The sequence below is a fragment of the Crinia signifera genome, chromosome 2, assembly GCF_055691185.1.
Source record: "Crinia signifera chromosome 2, ASM5569118v1, whole genome shotgun sequence".
NCBI lineage: Eukaryota > Metazoa > Chordata > Amphibia > Anura > Myobatrachidae > Crinia > Crinia signifera.
Window position 1 is genome coordinate 216,254,536 of NC_139218.1, and position 20,899 is coordinate 216,275,434.

At 43.5% G+C, this 20,899-nt stretch overlaps 1 protein-coding gene across 1 annotated transcript in view; it reads right to left on the reverse strand.

The window, feature by feature from the left end:
- Positions 1–20,543, reverse strand: part of PTP4A2 (protein tyrosine phosphatase 4A2) — a 46,917-nt gene extending 26,374 nt beyond the window's left edge. Inside the window, exon 1 of the mRNA XM_083173708.1 lies at positions 20,386–20,543. The gene's annotated coding sequence lies outside the window, so the exon portion shown is untranslated. The remainder of the gene's footprint in view (positions 1–20,385) is intronic.
- Between the last annotated feature and the right edge of the window lie 356 nt (positions 20,544–20,899).

Below are 20,899 nucleotides of genomic sequence, written 5' to 3' on the forward strand. Positions count from 1 at the left end.
AAAAAAAAAAAAAGTTAATTGAATGTCAAATTGGCATTTTGCTATTAGTAATGGCAAACAAACTATTGGGAGTATCAAACACTTGTCAATGCTGCCCCATAAAAAGTGATCAGATCAGTAGAATGGACAGCTGGCATGGTTGTGCCTAAAAAAACGCACCAGGCACAGGTGAAATGGCAGTGCATTTCCTGAGACCAAGGGGGAATTCAATTGTTTTATGTGCCACACTTATTAATGGTCACCCACACAGTCAAGGAAACCTTGCACTAGTCAGGTACACTTGCTGCTACATGCAAACGAAAGCATCAAATAAAAAAATGCAACTGAAATGCCAAACCCTTCTATATAAAACACCCAATATTAGTCATACGGTACTTGTTTCCTAGCACGGCCACAATCGCGGGCATCATGTGCCTTAACTTTAAGGCACACGATGCCCGCGATTTCCCTTGAAAAAACCACAACTGTGGTACATCGCGTCGGTCGTGTGCCTTAAGGCACACAACGCGACCGACGCGATGCCCACGATTTCCCCATAGGCTACAATGTTAAAATATTTTAACATTGAAGCCTATACGCGCCCGACGCGATGCCCCCGATTTCTCCATAGGCTTCAATGTTAAAATATTTAACATTGAAGCCTATGCGATGGACCCGATTTGTCCATAGGCTTCAATGTTAAATTTTAACATTGAATTTAACATAGGAAAAAAATGGGAAAAGGCCCAATATGGGCCATTTCTCATTGGGTATGGCCCCGTCACGATTGACGCGAACCCGAAGCGTGGCGAGCGCAGCGAGCCCGCGAGGGGCGGCGGTGCGCGTCCTCCGACCTTTTCATTCCCCTACTATCCTCGTCGGCGTGGAGTTGAGAATAGATTAGTGTGGCGAGCGCAGCGAGCCACCGAGCCCGAAGCGTGGTGAGCCCCGCGAGGGGACGCGGATACCTTCACAGGTACTCGCGGGCTTCACAGCTGTCCGCTCGCCTCGCTGCGCTCGCCACACTAATCTATTCTCAACTCCACGCCGACGTGGATAGTAGGGGAATGAAAAGGTCGTAGGACGCGCGACGCCACAGCTCGCAACGTTTCGGGTTCGCGTCAATCGTGGGGGTGGCGGCCAGAATGGGGGGACATTATTTTTTACACACTTGACGGGGCCATACCCAATGAGAAATGGCCCATATTGGCCCTTTACCCATTTTTTACTATGTTAAATGGACTCAGTTTCAATGTTAAAATAATTTAACATTGAAGCCTATGGACACGATGGACCCGATTTCTCCATAGGCTTCAATGTTAAATTATTTTAACATTGAAGCCTATGGAGAAATCGGGTACATCGCGTCGGTCGCGTCGTGTGCGTTTTGGTATGCACCCGACGCGACCGACACGATTTTTTCCGACACGACCACCACGATAGAAATCGTTGTGGCCGTGCTAGGAAACAGTACCAGGCATACATATAAATAGGAATCCATATTCAAGTCATGCAATGCTGCAAACTCCTGGTCTCTAGTACAGTAGACCCACTTTAAATAAAAATAAAATAAAAAACTAGTGGTGTAAATATATACGATTCAGTTTATTGCAACATAAGGGGAACGCAAGCAATATGAAAATGGGACAAAACATGTGTCATGGGGTCAACAATGGCAGGGCTCGCAGGCCATACATCAATACCAAATGTTTGACCGGAAGAAGGTTGACACTAGTTTTACATTATTATTTTTGGTGTCTAGTTGTGTCCCCACACTATCTCCATTCTCTACAACCTCCTTTTGGACGATGCTAGCTCCAAACTTTCCCATTTCACGGAAACATGGGATCGGGAGCTGGGTGAGGAGGTAGGGGAAACCAATTGGGAGAAAGTTTTCTGCTTGGCTCATGCATGCTCCACAAGTGTGGGGGTACGCGAGACTCAATATAAGTTGTTGTCCCGTTAGTACAGATGCCCAGACACCCTCTCCAAGATGGGCATCGGGGTCCCTAATGTCTGCTGGCGGTGCTCTGGGGCTCCTGGTAATCCATTCCACATTTGGTGGCAATGCCCCCTCATAATTCCCTTCTGGTCGGAGATTTTCAAATTCTCTAGGATTATTTTGGGAGACCATGTCCCCACGGACCCACTATTTTGGTTGTTCCACCTCTCCTCTGCTCCCCTCAAGATACAAAAAATCCCTACTGTGCCGGCTTCAATAATGCTGCTGAATCAATTATACCGGTGAGATGGAGTTCTTCCTCTAGACATGCTCAGTTCGGGGATACATGGTCCCGCTGGTTGGCCTTTCGGAATACAAAGTCTTATAGTGATATCATGGCTCCCCATGATTCCTAGGCCCTTCCTCTCCCGGTTACTTGTTACTCTCTGCTTTTAGCTTTAAGGTTCAAATAAACTAACTATAATTCTATTTAGAAGAACCCGGAGTACTCCCCTTCCCCAAACTTCCTTTCCTCCCTGGCTCTACCCCTTTTCCTTCACCTCTCTACCCAATTATTACATTTGTACATTTTGGTATGTGGATATTCTGAACCATTTCATACCATACGATATTGTTACCAAAAATCATTTATATACCTGTTGTATTCAAAACCAATAAAACTTAATTTGCACCAAACTATGTGGAACAACAGAGGTGAATCCTGTCACCTCCCCACATAATTAAATCTATGGATGACACAATTTACGTAATTTATTTTTTTCTACATTTCTCAATAAGTTTTTATCCTGGAGCGAAATGAAAAAAAAAAAATTGATACCCCAGGGTGCCGTGATTTCAACAAGTTTGGAAACCACTGGACTACACCATTTAAAGGAGATGTGCAAACCTTGGGCCAGACAGAACATGTAATTTACATACAGGAATATGAGGTTTCCACTATAACTCTAGTACAGTGGTTCTCAACCTCAGTCCTCAGGACCCCCAACAGTTCACATTTTCCAGGTCACCTTGCAGGTGCACAGGCATACTCATTCACTGACACATGTTAAAAGATCCACAGGTGGGGCCAATTACTTCACTTGGGATTCTGTGAGGAGACATGGAAAACATGAACTGTGGGGCCCTGAGGACAGAGGTTGAGAACCTGTGCTCTAGTATAAAGCACTAGTATATAATGTACATTGTATTTGTAACAATTGTGAAACTACTGCATGAATCATCATCTAGTACTGTATGTGGTAGATCATAGGGTGGGGTTCCCAAAAAAGTACCTGTACACTACAATAACTGTACACTAGTATACTGTAATAAAACCCATCTTAAACTAGCTTCTGCGCTTTCAATATGTTTAAGAAAGGCTACTAGGTTTTCTATGGTGACGTTGCCTCCATTAATGTTATTCTCCTACTGCCATAATCCCCACAACTAAGGCCTCACCCTTTCCTTATGCTGGCCACACAGACCAACTTTTCTCCAACCATCCAACTAGTTGGTCGGATGGAATAAAAACCTGGTACTGGATAGGAGCAAATGTAATTTGTAATTTGTTTCCTAAATCAGAAAATGAACAACAACTGTCACTCAGACACGGTACTGTAGTTGGACCTATTTGATTTAAACAATTTCACTGAATGTTTTTGTCCATTCTCCTGAGTTTGTGAGCAAATTGCTTATTGGCATTTGCCCCCATACAGTACCAGATTTTAAGTCCAACCAACCAACTAGTTGGATGGTTGGAGGAAAGTTGGTCTGATGTGTGGCCAGCATAAGTGCAGGTATAAACCCCCACCACGACCACTGCAAACAATAGATCAAGACACAGTAATGTTAGCACATGACTAGGTCGTGAATATTTTTTCAGAACACCCCCCCCCCCCCCTCTACAGAAACAGCATTTTAAGAAAAACATGGCATAATTTCTAGCATAACAACTCAATAATAGAAACCTAAAGGCTAGTCAGCAGGTAGGTTTACATGTAGCCCACGCAGAAGGTAACCTTTCCTTATCTTCGTAAACATTTGCGATATTTCAAATGTCAAAACACTTTATTACCAAGGGATGGAAGAGTTTACTGCAACACTAAAAATTATAGCATAAATAAATAAAAATATATTCATACAATAAACAAGCAAACTAATCACAGGCAATCCCTAGCAAACTATGTAGTAAATGATAAATACAGTGATGCCATCAATCATGATGCCATGAGTATCAAATGCAAAACTAAAATGATCATAACAATGTGCTAACATTCTTAAAAAGCCACGACAATACATCAGTAAACCAAAAATAAACAAAAGAGATTACCCATGAAGAGAGCATGCATTAATTCTATAGCGTGCCCGTTTTCTTCCATGTGTAAACGCTGAACTGCATACATGAGATGTTTCTGTGTTGTGAAAACAGAAGTTCCTGTAATGGGCATTACAGGAAGAGGGTGGCTACCTACCAGGAGGCGACAGCCAGTATTCTGTTCCGCATGTCAACCAATAACCACTTCTGAGAATCATATAACCAACCCTTAAAATAGATCTCTCGGCTTGTTTTCCAAGAAAGACTGTCCATTTCCACACCACATCAGCACAGCAATGAATGCACAGTCAAGAGGTTTGCTAGAGGAGAATAGGTTTAACTCATCTTAACAATTATTCAATATTTCAGATTATACATACAGTAGCTTGATATAAAACTATAGACCAGTTATAATGGAATAAAGGACTTAAATATTTTATACATGAAATGTGGCCTGTAGCATTACTGTATACTTATCAACTAGTTACAGTACCCCCGACATTGCATTCCGGGTAGTCCTGCACACACTGCTCTCGCAGTAGGACCTTTAGCATCTGTCTACTCAAAGGTGGCAGACATTTTTGGAGGGCCATGTTAGCAGATCCCAGGCAGTCAGACAGACTGCATGGAATATGCAGAGACCTGGCCACAGCAGTAGTCTCCAGCAGAAATGCCAATATCAGTGGTGCTCACACCCAAACAGAACAATTTAATTGCTTGGTCAGGTGCCAATTACACAGAGCCAATTGACAGGCAGTTAAGAAGAAAAGCAGGATAGTTTGTTAGACAAAACACTAAACATCCACATTCATTTACTACAATTATCAGCCAAGTTATATTGGTCTATAGCAGTGATGGCTATCCTTGACACTCCAGCTGTTGTTGCTACACATCCCAGCATGCCCTGCATCAGCATGGCCATATAGTAAAACTGATGAAGGGCATGCTGGGATGTGTAGTTCAACAACAGCTGGAGTGAGAAGGTTAGCCATCACTAGTCTATCTCTAGAACAGTGGTCAGGGAACTCGGTCCTCATTACACCACATAGAGCATGTTTTGCTGGTAACCCAGCAGGTGCACAGGTGTACTAATTACTCAGACACATTTTATAAAGTCTGCAGGTGGAGTTAATTATTTCACTTGTGATTCTGTGAGGAGACCTGCAATACATACACTGCGTGGGGTAATGAGGACCGAGGGGTAGATTTATGATCTGACGATCAGGGGAATATGCGCTATCCCCGTGCATTATGGCAGGGGATAGCGCTTCCCCCTGATCTATCACACCCGCTGTGCGGGTGCTGTAACGGCGGCGGTGGGGGGACGGCATCATAGCGCATGTACTAGTTTTACTACAGGGCGCATCATGAATATCTAATTTTTGAATGGTCAGCATCGCTGACCGTTCCGCCGCCTGCAGCTATCGACTTCGACAGCTGCAGGCGTCGATGCCCTATGCCTACAGCAGGGACTGCTCTGTCCCTGCTGCTGGGTTCTCGCGTGAGTAGCGATATCCCGCACATGCGCAGTCCAGCCGGCCGGGGGGGAAGGAGACAGCACGTCAGTGTTAACTGGAGGGGACATCGCCGGAGGGGAGAGTTAGCGCTCCCCCGCTTTGGCGGGCAAGATCTTAGTAGATCTTGTCGGTGTCCCCTCCTGCTTCACCTCTCTACTGAGGTGAAGCAGGAGCTGTTATAGCGACGCTCTTAGCACCGCTATAAAAAAATTAAAATCTACCCCCGAGTTCCCTGACCACTGCTCTAGATAAACAATATCCCAAAAAACAGGTGCACTGTTCTACAACATTCAAGATATCAAAGAGTCGCATGCAAGTGGTTACTGTGGTCTGAGAGACCTGGTAAGATTAGCATGAAAATGCTACCCTGCCAAATAAACAAGGACGTTCAGCTGCTTCAAAAAGGGCAAGAGGGGAAGGAATAGAAATTTGAGAATGCACTCAGGCAAAGCGTTTTTATAGTGAAATTGGCTTGCAGTGTGTGTGGCAGCTATGTTCACCTTCCTGCTGCCTAGAAGATACATCCTGCAATTTGTCCCTGTGTGTGTTTTACTCTGTGACCCCTAAATATCAGCTAAAAACACACTGTCTCCTTGTAATCTCAGACCATCTAGTTTGCCAGAAGACCCATGTGGGGAACAAAGAATATGAATTCAATGCACAGTGATCAAAGGTGGAAAAGGTTAGCTCAGTCGGACATTTCAAGAGTGCTTAAGACAGATCATCATGAACAGAATCTAAAGTGAAGTGAAGCAGGTGTTGTGTCAGAGCACGCAGGCATACCACAAATTAGGTGGGCAGTTTTTAAAAGCTGTGCTTTTGCACAATATGTATGCATTTGTCAAGGGATATGTACTGTGCATCGAGGTTTATAATATTTGTCATTGCAAACACAGATTAAACTGCACTTACACAACTTCCTTTTTTTTTTTTTTTTTGCATGTGAGCAGGATTATATCAGTAGGTGGAATGCAATGAGTGGAAACTCTGCAAATTGTTTTTGCAGATAAAGTGATCAGTCTCTTGGGAAGAAACAATTTCCAAAGCATTAAAGCTGACATCAACTCAGCTCCCCCCAATGGAAGCATCACTGACAGGAGAGATGAAATAACATTTGAACAGTACAATGCAATCACAATTTTCACTGAAAGGGTTATCAGATGTTAATATGGATTACATGTACCGTACAGCAATAAACTGAAATGTAGCACTCCGAGAATAATAGAGGCTAGCACCCTGCTGGAAACAGATTACCTAGCATGAGGATTATTTATTGAAGCACAAAGAACAATCGTATAGTTTAGTAGCAGGCAAAGCAACCCTTTACTTTCATTTGGTTGCTTAAGGAGTCCAGTTTCAACAACTTTATTTTTCCTATACATCATGCAATGGGATCTAAATTCTAAAGCATTAAGTATAGATATTTACATTGCTTCATTTGAATTCACTATATAAAATTGGAAAACAAAAAGGCATGTATATAAAAAAAAATGGTAAAGGGGATTATGAATGGAAAGGTCCCATTGGGTGAGAGTCTGGTGAATTCCCATTGCAACAGCATTTAAATGCCAGCAATAGTATCTCCAGTCACCCACAGCTCGTCCCGAACTTTTCGTACACAACCCTATTATGCTGCAAACAAAAACCTGAAAGTTCAGGGCTACAAAAGTGCACCACGTGGACATACAAACTTGTGCCGCAAGGCAACTTGACCCTTACTAATATCTATCTATAATGGTGCGTACACACGGGGCGATTTTGTCCTAAATCGCAGGAAATATGGTAGCTTAGCGACCATATTGCCTGCAATGGGAGTGTGCACCGGCGATTTATCGCCGGGTGCGCGCTCCCGTTTTTGCCTTGTGGTGATCGCTGGTCGCAGGAACATGCTCCTGCGACCAGCTGATTACCACTGCCGGGCTCCCCCCGGCAGTTTCTTTTTCATCAGCGACCATCTCTAGTCGCTGATGAACAGGAGAAACTGAGCAATATATTGCTCAGCCATATATTGCTCAGCAATATATCTCCCCCGTTTGTACGGGGTTTTAGAATCGCAGTGTTTTATACTGTATTTGTCAATCTTTCGGTACTTGCGTAGTTTCACGGCGCCAGGCTACTTCCGGGTTCTACGCTCGCCACAAACGATGTTAAAAAAAAGTAACTCCATGCCAACATGGATAGTTCACACCTCCACTATCCATGTTGGCATGGAGTTGATTTTAAATAGCGTGCGAGCCCCGCAAGGGGACTCAGACGCACGGCCCCATGAAACTACACAAGTACCATCTTTCTACTTCCACACTCACCATCATACTTGTTACGATGCACCCTTGCCACCATGCAAATATTGTTAAGGAACGATCTCGGAAGAACATGGAAAATAATTAAATCTGTTTGGAATCTAGGGAATTTAGAGGCCTCCAATCTGATTGAGTATCTTCGGAATGTGGTGGAAAAAACAGGTATATACCATAAAGACCCCACCTTGCAATTTACAGAACTTACTGAAGACAGTTCCCACAGGATACCTTCAGAGATCTTGGAGTCCAAGTCTTGATGGTTCAGAGCTGTTTTGGTAGTGGGACCTTCACATTAAGCAGGTGGTTTAAATGTTACGGCTTATCTTATTGCCTGCTGCTGAAATTGGACCAACCAGGAGGTCATACTAATAAAAGCACAAATCAAATATCTTTGACTGAGTATAGGACTATACTTATTTACAGTGTCTTATTTAGCATACCATATATACTTTGATGATACAACAGGTTAAATATACACAAATATCAACAAGCTTATGTTAATCGCTGTCATTAGGAAAATGCCAGTACTCATGTATGGATATGTAGCAACAAGTGCTAAAAAGATTATTCCCGAGGAGTTCAAGTTCCTAAAAAAAGGAAATGTCCACCACCTATATCAGTTTTAACTTTTTTTTTTTTTTTTAGTTCAGACTAGTCAACAACAACTTCTGCCAATATCTCAAATGTCTGACAATTTGTTTATTAAATATTGATTTTTCCATCTATTCAATGTACTTTTCGCAGCTTCTTAATCCATTTTAATGGAAGTATCACGTGTTTATTGAGCAACCACCATTACATTTGGACCCCTAAGTTAACCTTTCCTCCCTATATGCCTCTGTTTCATGTTACAGCAAAACACACGTTTTTCAAACAGAATTTAAAAAGTGCCACGTTAAATTGACATTGGATACCCTAATTTATTTATTTTTAGGATGCTTTAAAAAAAAAATATATGCATTACTATAAAAAAAAAACAGTGTGGTTTTCTGTTTTATAGCGGAGAATAGCTTGTGTTCAATTACTGTTGTACTGCATACTGTATATAATTAAACACAAACCATGAACTTTAAAAGCATAGCAAGTCAACAATCTAATTTTTCCTATATTGGAGAGCTTTATCCTGCTTTCCAGACATTCAACTTGTATGGTCTTAGTTTTGTTCCTTATGCAAGAGGTATGCATTCTCTGTGTTTTTGCAAAACTTAACATTATTGGTTGATGCTCTACCACTAAAGATGGACTTCAAAGACACAACTAAAATTTTTGTTTGTTCTACAGTCTCAAAAACATATAAGATTGATCAATGTGACAATGCTCAGGTCTGGAAGCACTTCAGAAACCAGTTGAAAAGTTTTTTTCATGATAGCGACATGGATGATGTGAACACAATTAATTATAAGCAGTGCTTCCACACAGACCAAAGTAAATTGGTTACAATCACTAGTAATGTGGATGTGCTATTTGTGATGCTGTTGATGATACAACAGCCCATCTGTATACAGCTGGGATAGGTAGCCTTTGGCCCTCTAGCTGTTGTTGAACTACACATACCAGCATGCCCTGCAACAGTTTTAGAATGGCCAGACAGCAAAACTGTAGCTGGGCATGCTGGGATGTGTAGTTCAACAACAGCTGGAGGGCCAAAGGTTCCCCATCACTGGTATACGGCATTGTCACAGGCTAAATACCTGCGCCAGTTGAAGTAAACAGTTGGCCCAAAAAAACAGAAGCGATTGTATTACTAGATTTTGCAGAAAACTATTCATTTATTTGTCAGGATGCAACTCATTTCACAAGAGATTGTGTGTTTTAGGTCGCTAGTCAATAGGTTGACCACTATTGGTCAAGAGGAAAGGCTGAGAAATGTTTTTGTTTTCATTCACATAACTTGTTCATATGATGCACACATCAACTACAATTGGGAACACTAAAGTGTGCGGAACAGAGAGAAACCACGTCCAATGCATGGTGAGCGAATCGATCCATGCAAGGATACGAGTTACAATAATTGGGGGTCCATGTCGACAGACCCATGGAAACCTCTAGTCCATGTCATCCTTTACTGTGTCTACCTTTTTCAGTCAACCAATAGTTGTCAACCTTATGATCCATACCCCTTCACAAGCAACACTCCACCCCATTTGATGTATATTTTAATATGCGAGACTGTGCTTTATAACAGATACCAGTGACCATGTAGCCATGACTGTGCATGCATTCATTATGGAAGTTAAGAAACCATTAACAAGTCTATTACCAAAATTGGAATATGGCCACTACTTTAGTGCACAATACAAGACCTGCAAAAACATTTTGAACTTCTGTCATAAGAGGACTTCAACATTCTATCAAAACGGATTTTTGCCAGATCTTATGGTAAGAGTCCATGTGATGGCTTGGAGAGACCGTTAAATAAGTAGCCACCTGCACCAGTCTGCAAGCAGTGGAACCCCATCACATCTGGACCTGCATAGCTGAGCAAATTAAAATGTACATGACAGCTTTTTTATATGTCACAAAATGAAATACAAGACTGCAAAACCAAGCAGCACAGTGGTCTAGAAAATGCAATGACTTTGCCAGCAACATGTATTCATCACAAATTTCAGCCTATTAGTAATGATGTAGTAACACACATTTATTGTCAGCAGACAACATGAAGAAAGCAGGAACCAGAGTTCATGTCACTATGACCACAGTTACAAAAAATTTAGAGAAACGTGGTCTGCAACCTTAACATACATAGCAGCAGTGTATGATAGCAGCTGGTAGATTGGGTAGATTATTCAATGTAATAAGGAGGAACAAGATGTGATGGTACACTTCATGAAACAAAGCCAAATAACAAATGTGTTGTCCTGGCCTTCAAGAGGTGATAAGTGTTTTGTTCCTTTTATCGCAGTGTAAAGTCCCCAACCACTAGTGCGAGGTATCTTGCATGCGATAATCTGCCAACTCACCTGGCAGCTTGACCGCATATTATACACTGTATGCAGTCTTTTTGCATACAATGTATCGTATGCGATCCCAGTCATCGCAGCAAGATCACAGAATTGTGTCTCGCATTGCAAATGCAGGAAAAGGACATGCGATGTGACACCGTGTGATCCCAAACAAGAGAAAACTAATGTGATTTGTTGACTCAACTTCAGTTTAAGTTTTAAAAGGTTATGGTTTCTTGTGCTAATTATGCATGGGGTACACCAGTAATCGAACGTCAACTTTATTATTATTTTTTTATCCACTATTGAACAGAGTACAGTGGTAGTAATGTATACCTTTGTTCAGAATATAAAAAAAAAAAATATTGGGTATCTAGTGTCGATTTAACCTAGCATCGAATTCTAAATTTGCGTATTCACTGTAATGCAAAATGTAAGGCAAATACATTTTGTTACGGTGTCTTAGGGGGTCCAAATTTCATGGCAATTCCTTAATAACCCCATTGACACTTAAAATAGCTGGATTAGCAAATAAGCCGCAATTGGTAAATAATTTAAGAAATCAATATTTAATAAACTAATCGTTAGACAGTAGAGATATTTGGCAGACAAAGTTATTTTAAAATACGCTTAAATAAAAAAATTGGGGAAAATCTGAGACAGGTGGTGGGCACACCTGGTTGAACATACATTGAATGACCATGTGATCAGATAGAGAGGTCAATAAGAGCCAGGACATATCTAATCCTCTTATCAGATATCTCCTTAACCATCATATGCACTTCCTTCTTTCTCCTGTCATCTTGCTGCACTGCCCTATTTACCCCAATAACCACACAACTATTCTGCCTTCTCACCCATCTGTAATAGCCTGAAAGTTGCAGGACCATAGATGAAAAGGGGCAATACTTTAAAGGCAAAAACAATCCTTAAATCTTAATAGCTGGAATCCTTTAGTCTCCAGCAACACATTAGATGTTGACCTTCCTCTCTTCCGCTTTCCTCCGTCCCTCCACAAATGGTCCAGACTATAACCAAGAATGCTAAGATACAATGGACCCCTAAGTGGTGATTCAACTGCGCTGTGCGTAGAGATCAATAAGTGTATATGAGGGATAGTAAACTGTTGTTCTGATCAGATGCCCATTAGCATTTAACATACATGACAGCTATGTGTTTATCTGTGCAGAATGGCTCAACCCGTCTAGAGTTCTCATCTGGAAGTCTTAAATCCAGTTTCCCCCCCCCTCGGCTTGGGGCTGATGCATCATGTACATCTGTGGGGGACAACAACATACAGAGGAACAATTGAATTTCCCCCTTGTATTGTTGCAACAGCAAGTCATCCTCATTGCATGTGGGATAGACAAAACCAAATTTCCCCCCCATGACTGATGTCCATGCTACAACTCAAATCTTCAGGATTCAGTCTAAAATATTATCTGCAGCTGACACTCCTTAACCCAGAGACCAGGTAATATACATAATCCGTGAATACGTTCATTGTTATTTATTCAATGAGTAAAATCTGAATAGGCCAAAACTCCCTTTTGCAGAAATACTAAACTAAATCCAATTACTGTGTTTCAATCATAGAAAGGAAGAAACATCTTAAAAGAATAGGACAGAGCATACAAGGGGAGACCCAAAGAACGTGTTTGTTTGACCCTTCAATTATCTAAGGAGCATTCCTGAATATCTGGAAGCCCACAAGTCAAGCAGTCTTATTTATATTGAATCTGACTTCAAGCTGAATAGCAAATTTGGGGACAATTTCATATCAAATATAATTTAGTGCTCAACAGAGGTGTCCATACACTACTGCTGTGTATGGCCATCCAATCCCCCGCGATCTGCCCGGGAAGCATCGCATGCGGCCCTTTCACATGCAATTTATAGCATGCCACCACTGTTCGCAGCCGCCGGGGAGGGGGGTCCAAGTCGGTCCCACCTCTGACACAGGTCTGATGCACATTGGACACGATGGGACATCAAGGGCATCTGATTTGAGACAATATCTCGGCCAGATCTGTCGGGAACAGGTGAAATCGGCCCAAGGCTCTGTAGTGTATGGGGGGGGGGGGGGGTGTTGGGAGCTTTAACTTCTTTCTTTTGATTAGCACAATAAAAAAATAAAAAAGGGGAGGGGCATACAATCTAAATATAATCAATATGAAAGCATTAAAAAGCATGATTCCATATTAGCATAGCTTATCTGTCCGAGAAACCATCCCCTAAATGAATCGTTTTGACTATTACACAGTACTTTATACTGAAGGTTTATTGGGGGGGGGGGTCGTATCAAATGCCTCACTGCTGTTTATTAATTAAAAGTTTTTTATGTAGCGCACACACATTCCGCAGCGCTTAACAGGATATTTGAACATTCACATCAGTCCCTGGTCCCAGTGGAGCTTACAGTCTATATTCCCTACCACATGTACATGCACACAGACATTCTAGGGTTAATTTTTGTTGGAGCCAATTAGCCTAAGGTGAAGTACCCGGAGGAAACCCACGCAAGTACGGGGAGCATATACAAACTGCACACAGTTAGAGCCATGTGAGCATTGAACCCTTGACCTCAGTGCTGTGAGGCAGTAATGCTAACCATTACATCACCCTTACTGCTGTTAAAATGATCTACATAAAAAGTACCATATTATCTGACCTAACATCCATCATGTTAATTTAGGAGAACACTCAATAGTGGTTTGTTATGTTTAATTCTGACAGCATATCAGAAGATTACAGGAGAGATGTTGCAACTTTCCACACATCTCACCATGTAGTACTAACCAAGTACCCTGCATCCATAGCTCCTGAGGGCAAGCATAGCGATCATTCCTCAGCCAGAGATAGAACCTCTGATGCTTGAACAACAATCTTCAGAATCACATTGAAAACATGTACATTTGGGAAGTAAATCTATTTATATAATTCCAAAGAAAGATTTAACGGACTGCAAAGTAGAAATTTAAAAATCTACACACTGTCAGTTTTTTTTTTAAATGAACACTTCCCAAAAACATAATTTTCATTTACAGATTTTCCTACACAGCAAAACGATTACCAAAATATACTAAGCAAGAATGGATTCCCAAAAGGAAGTTGCATTTCCGAAGCATATTAGAATAACACTAAATTTCACACTGATAAAGTAAGCTACAAAAAAGTGTTTCCTGAGCATTGTGTTAACCAACATGAGCCTCTGTATAATCTGTCCAGTCACAAGTGTGATTGAAAGCGTTTAAGTATAAGGCTCCATTCCAGCACTTTGGATCAAAGTCCAACACTAACCACATGGACATCATTACTGTGCCCCCAAAACATGAAACAAATGTAACTATAATAAAAAGTACTAGTGACCAGTTTTAGAAGTAGGAACATTATTACACGCAGTAGCGGTGTGATTTCCCAATATGCCCAATGTAGACCATGACACTGCCAGTAGCAGAATGTCAAGCACAGTATACCACTCATCTGCCAATGTTAGTTAAAACACTAACCCTGTCAGCGCTATAACTTTATACATGATGGTATAAAAAATATATAATCAGGATTAAAGTTTTAGAGTGCCAACCCTGTTTAAATGTCTTAAACTAACATTAGTACCGTGTTAGCATACTGTGCTAAAATGATACTAGAGAATGTAAAGGTCTAATACCACTTTCAGACCAAAGCTAGGGCTTCGAACTTGCTTTTCCTGGATTTTAAGTAAAGCATCTTTGTTGGTTAAAAGCACAAGGGTTTTATTTAAAAATATCCCATTTTCTTTATATAAACAATGAAAGCGTATGCTGAGAAATACAGTTTATGTTGCTCTAACAGTCTATATAAAACATATGGTGACTAACACCAAGCACTCAAAATCATCGAGACATTACATTAACAAAGACAAGGGAAGAAGACACCGTGATTGTGTCACTTTCAGTCACTTCAGAAGGTCAACATGTTCTCAGGTACAACATGAGTCACCTAAAGTAGGGCAAAATCAGCTTCCTCTAGGTGGGAGGGAGCAGCTGTGCTCCTGGCTCTAATTATTGTTCAATTCGTCATAAAGACAACAGCTATAGCTTAACAGTTAACTATTACCTGGTTCTATTACCTTTACTGTGATCTCATAATATGTAAGCTCTGCGCAAGACTGCTAGCAGTTGTTAAAAGAACACCATGCACTAGAAGGGGATACATGATACAGATGACTGGTGGTAGGGGTGACAGCGATCAGACTACAGGCACCAGCATCCCAGAAGTGGGAAGCCCTATAGGGGTCCGGGAAGTATACTTACCTTCCCCCCTGACACACCCCCCAACATTACCCTAAGTCCCTCCCTAGCACCTAAAATGGTGCCGCTCCCTGCATATGAAATGCCAGCAGTCGAGATTCCCATGCCAGCATTTCAGCATCAGTCTCCTGACTGTAGTCTGGATGCTTGCATTGGTATTGTGACTGCTGGCATTCTGTCCCCTGGGATGCTGAACGCATCCCATCAAAGACACTCCTGTCCATAGTTAATGCCAATAGAGTAGACCATTCACACACTCAGGCTTCAGGACCCCAAACAGTTCATGTTTTCCAGATTTTCTCACCGAAGCACAGGTAAAATAACCAACTCCACTTTTGAATCTTTGTTAGTGAGTCATGACTACAGCTTTGCTCTGGCTAGGCATCCTGAAAAACGAAAGCCATTTGTGGTCAGGTGGACAGAGTTTGAGAACCATTGCATTAGCAGTGGTTCTCAACCTCGGTCCTCAGGACCCCCCCCCCCACCCCCACCCCACCCCCCCCAACAGTTCACGTTTTCCAGGTCACCCTGCAGGTGCACTCCTTATTCACTGACACATTTGAAAAAGATCCACAGGTAGGGCAAATTACTTCACTTGTGATTCTGTGTGGAGAACTGGAAAACGTAAACTGTTGAGGGTCTTGAGGACTGAGGTTCAGAACCACTGGATTAGAGCAGTGGTCAGGGAACTCGGTCCTCATTACCCCACGCAGTGCATGTTTTGCAGGTCTCCTCACAGAATCACAAGCGAAATAATTAACTCCACCTGCGGACCTTATAAAATGTGTCTGAGTAATTAGTACACCTGTGCACCTGCTGGGTTACCAGCAAAACATGCACTGTGTGGGGTAATGAGGACCGAGTTCCCTGACCACTGGATTAGAGGATTAGGATTGTGTTTGCCCCAGAACTTTAAATACTAAAGCACCATTTAGATTTAAGACAACACTCACATGAGAAGCCATAAATTTACCTGCTATGGTCACACAATAAATATACATCACAGTACATTACTCTGTCCAATGCCCAAATTTGTGATATTGACAACCCATGAAGACAAAGCCATCAAAGAAAGCCAATGTATTAGAATGAGTTGCTCTTATAGACCCACTTAACCGAGTCAGTCCACACCTGACAAACAGATTGCTGGGACATCAACTAGTCACCAATCAAAGCATACTTTAGTTGGAATTTTTTACTGTATGTTAGTTTTCTTACCAAAAACAAACATTACATCCGTACAAGGGAGGTACATGTACAGATGTTTCAACATGACAGTCTAACACTATTAATGGTGCCAGCACATTGATAAGGGTTCCTATTTAGTTCCATTTTTCCCAAAATGCCTTAAGACAGTGGTTCCCAAACTGTGTGCCTAGGCTCCCTGGGGTGCCTCGGGTTGGTCGTCCAGGACCACATCAAATTATTTATGATCAATTATTTCTGGACAAAACCAGTGCTGGTGGCTGCCAATCATAAAATGTGTACAATCAGAGCCAAATCCTGCCCTTTACCAAATAACCAAACCTAAAAGTACCCATACACTAGTAAGATTTATCTTCAGATCTGGCTGGTTGGAACAAAAACATGGTTATGGATGAGTGACAGTTTGTCAGGTTTCCAGCATTTCCAAGCAAATGGTCAACTGTAATTTGCTCCCATACATAACCATGTTCTTGTTCCAACCAGCCAGATCTGAAGATAAATCTGCGTGTGTATGGCCACCTTAAGAAGCACATATAAACACAATCTACTTCATTCGATATATATATTTTTGGGGGCCTAGGAATGCCATGGAAAAGTTCTGATACTCTAGGGTGCCGTGACTAGAAAAAGATTGAGAACCCCTGCCTTAGGAGAAGAATTCCAGGCAGATAAACATGTCCAACTATCAGTAACTAGGGTAGCCATGTATATTTTGGGATCTATGCAAACACTGAAGGCATTTCTTCACATACTCCCCTATTTCTATGCTCATATTGTGTATTGAAGGATGGAGTCTTTATCCGGTCTGATACTTTGTAGCTGCAAGTGGCGCTTGAAAGATCTGCCTTTCCCTGTGTAATAGAAAGTCTTCATCAGCAGTATTTCTCAACCTCAGCCTTCAAGAAACACTAAGGCTGGGTGCAAAACTATGCCAACAAATTATTGTCAGGTTTGCGGACAGGCCAGACAGCCTGAAATGTTGTGTCTGACATCAGCTAGCCAGGCATTTACATTCACCTTGCCATTTGTGCACTTATTCACCAGTAGCCTCTGCACCAAGAGTACGGGGAGTTGGTACCCACAGCACCAATACATCTACAGACATATCGGCCAAAAGCTGTGCGGATAGGCCAACGCAAGCGACATTGTGCACAGACATATCGCTGATACACACCAGTCAATCGTTTCCTATATAAGACGCTCAACTTATCACCCGGAGTGTACCCAGCATAACTGTCTAGGTTTTAAGTATGGTCCTCAAGTACCCCCAAAAGTGCACATTTTCCATACCCTCCAACATGACCCATTGCATTCAGTACACAATGTTCTGCTCCTGGACTTCCCTCTTAATGTAGGAGTGCCGTCACCTGAGTTGAAACACCCTTCTTGTCAATTTCCTCACAGGTGACTGCACTTATACATTAAGAGGGAAGTCCTGGAAAACATGCACTTTTGGGGGTAGTTGGGAACCCCTGCTTTAGCACACAGATGCTAAAGTCAAAATAACTGCTCGAGTATGGCTATCCTAAAACCTGCCTTGAGAACAGAGGTTGAGAAACACTAGTCTACAGGCAGCAGCAGTTCAAACACTCCTCTAGAACAGTCCAGATACTAAGGTTATCAAATTGACTGAGGCACTAATTGGTCACCTGTGCTCAAGCATGGATATCCTTAAAACCTGAAATGTAATGGAGTTTAGGAAGGTGGGCTGAGTGAGTGATGCTAGGTACACACCAGAATGATCATGATCGTGAGACTACCATACAATGGTCGCACTGGAGCACACAATCTGCATCTGATGCGATCCCGATCTGTACCCAGTTGAAGGGGTCCTTTTTAGATCCTGACTGCAGCAGGTAAGATCTGACAGATGACCAGCAGGAACAATGCCAAAACATGCCAAATTCACATACAATCGATCAAGAGTGTATCAAAAAAATTGGGGGAATTGAGGCCAAATCATTATACCCAGCATGAGTTGTAAGATGCATCCATTCAACGTGGGTGATGCACTTTCAGATCCCTTAAAGCAGGCATGTCCAAAGTCAGGCCCGGGGGCCAATTGCACCCCGTCCTGTCATTTCAAGCGGCCCGCAGCCTTCAGCTGGAAGCGGGCAGAACATCAGATGTGGGAAGCATAGCACAGGACACTAAAGGTGGGGCCCCGGCGAGCGCGCCTTTACCTTGCTGTCTGCTGCAGTGAGGAGGTGCCGGCCGCCACAGTCAGATGTGTTTGGCTTCCTACCCCTGCCGCTGCAATCGCATATAATCACCCTACTCCACAATCACAGTGACAGCATTGTTTGGGGAGGGGGGCAGCAAGGGGGAAGCTTGCTCTGTAACTTGCAGAGCGGAGGAGGGCAGCAGTGAGAGCCCAAGCATCTCCTGTCCTTGCAGTGCCTGCTTTGCGTCTCCTTCCTCTGGCTCACACAAGGGTAGTGTCTAGATCCCATGCAGTTTAGGTAATTTTCCCATCATGCCCTGGGTCCACGTATACCTGGAGGGGGAATATAAATCTGTGGCGAGCGAAGCGAGCCACCGTGCCCGAAGCGTGCGAGCGTAGCGAGCCCGCGAGGGTACAATGCTGCAAAAATAAAACAAAATAAACGACACCTACATGAATTACACATAAATTTAAAAACGTTGTGAGGGCATCTAACAACTTCCGCCCTCACTGAACGTCACTTCCTGTAAGCTATACTGCATGGGAACTAGTCTCTACCCTCACACAAGGGGCTGGGACACATACAGAGAAGGGAGGGGGCAGAGTGGGGGACATACAGAGAAGGGAGGGGGCAGTGATGGCCATTCAGAGAAGGGGGAGCAGGGGCAGGCTGGGGGACATACAGTGAATGGGGGCAGAGTGGGGTACATTGTGAATGGGGGTCATACAGTGAAGGAGGGTCAGGCTTGGGGACATACAATGAATGGAGGCACTGATGGACATTAAGAGAAGGGGGCAGGCTGGGGAACATACAGTGAATGGGGGACATACAGTGAAGGAGGGGCAGGCTGGGGGACATGCAGTGAATGGGGGCAGAGTGGGGGACCATTCTGATGTGATTAAGGATTCAAAGAATGTCAGGCTGAATGGTCGGCCCCCACATTTTCACCTAACCAAATCTGGCCCTCGTCACAAAAAGTTTGGACACCCCTGTCTTAAAGCATTTTGAATGCTGTCTGCAGTGGTGATTAGCACTAACTTTGATGGTGTTGAGCATTAAGCATTCATGGTTCCAACTAGTGAAAACGCTGGTGAGGCGTCTGGTATTTTCATCTTAAGATATAAAAGAATCTACAAAAATATTTAATTCTGAACAGAAGAATTCTAGAAAACAGAAGAATTCGCTGCATTGTTTATTGAGTGTGCAACAGCTGTTAGGTGAGAAAGAGGAGCTCAGAGCACATGGAGGTTGTGGGCACGGTGTCCGTACTGCCTCTCCCACCTGTCATCGTGGCCAGTCCACTGCCTCCCGTGCTGTCAGCTGTGTAACATGCAGGGCACAGGTACAGCACAGGGAACACGATAGATGAAATAAGATCTCCCTGCACAGGCAGCGCTTTCCTCCTCCCACGTGTAGCCAGGTCGCAGAGGCCCCTGCGGCCGCACAGCTACAGACATCGGGCCGGTCTCCACCAGCACACGAGATACGTGAGGGTGGTAGCCCCGGGGCTCGGGAGTGGCCGGGTCAGCAAGTACTGGAGATCCCCTCCAGAGACGCGGCCTCGACTCGCGTCGTACCCAGGGGTGTGCCTCGCTCTGTGTCCCCTGACCGCCACACATGACGCCGGCTACAACCTGCCTGCGCGGTGACTGGGCCTCTAACAGAGCCCATGGCAGGGCGACATTGGCCGGTGCTGCGACGAGGGTAAGGGGGTAGCCCGGTACTCACAGACGAGCTGTTCATTGAAGTCCGGCTGTCAGGGTGCTGGGGCCGCTCTACGCTCCAATCTCCCCTCTTCGTCTCTGTCGGTTCCGGCCGCTATGACACCTCTGACACAACGCACTGCCTGTCACCACCCACTCATCTGCACAGCCAATCAATGGACGGGAACAAGGGGCGTCCCGGGGTATGTCAATTGGCTGAGCTTTGAGGAGGCGGGGCAGGATGTATCTCCTCCTCACGCCGCTAACAACAAATAGGAACCGTGTAACGATCGGGAGGGGGATGGACTAAAGCGCGAGAGAGGAGGGGAAGGTGTCTGTCAGGAGTCGCGTCACGGCCAATACTCTACATCCGAAAAAGCTCGCGAGTCGGCAGTGGAAGCGCGAGTGCAACGCGCCAAGGGTAGAGCCAATAACAAGGCAGAAAACGACGATAAGGCTTCGTGACGTTCCCTGCGCTGGTCACGTGACCCTGTTATCGCTGACGTCTTTTCAGGACAGTGACGTAGTTTCCGGCATCT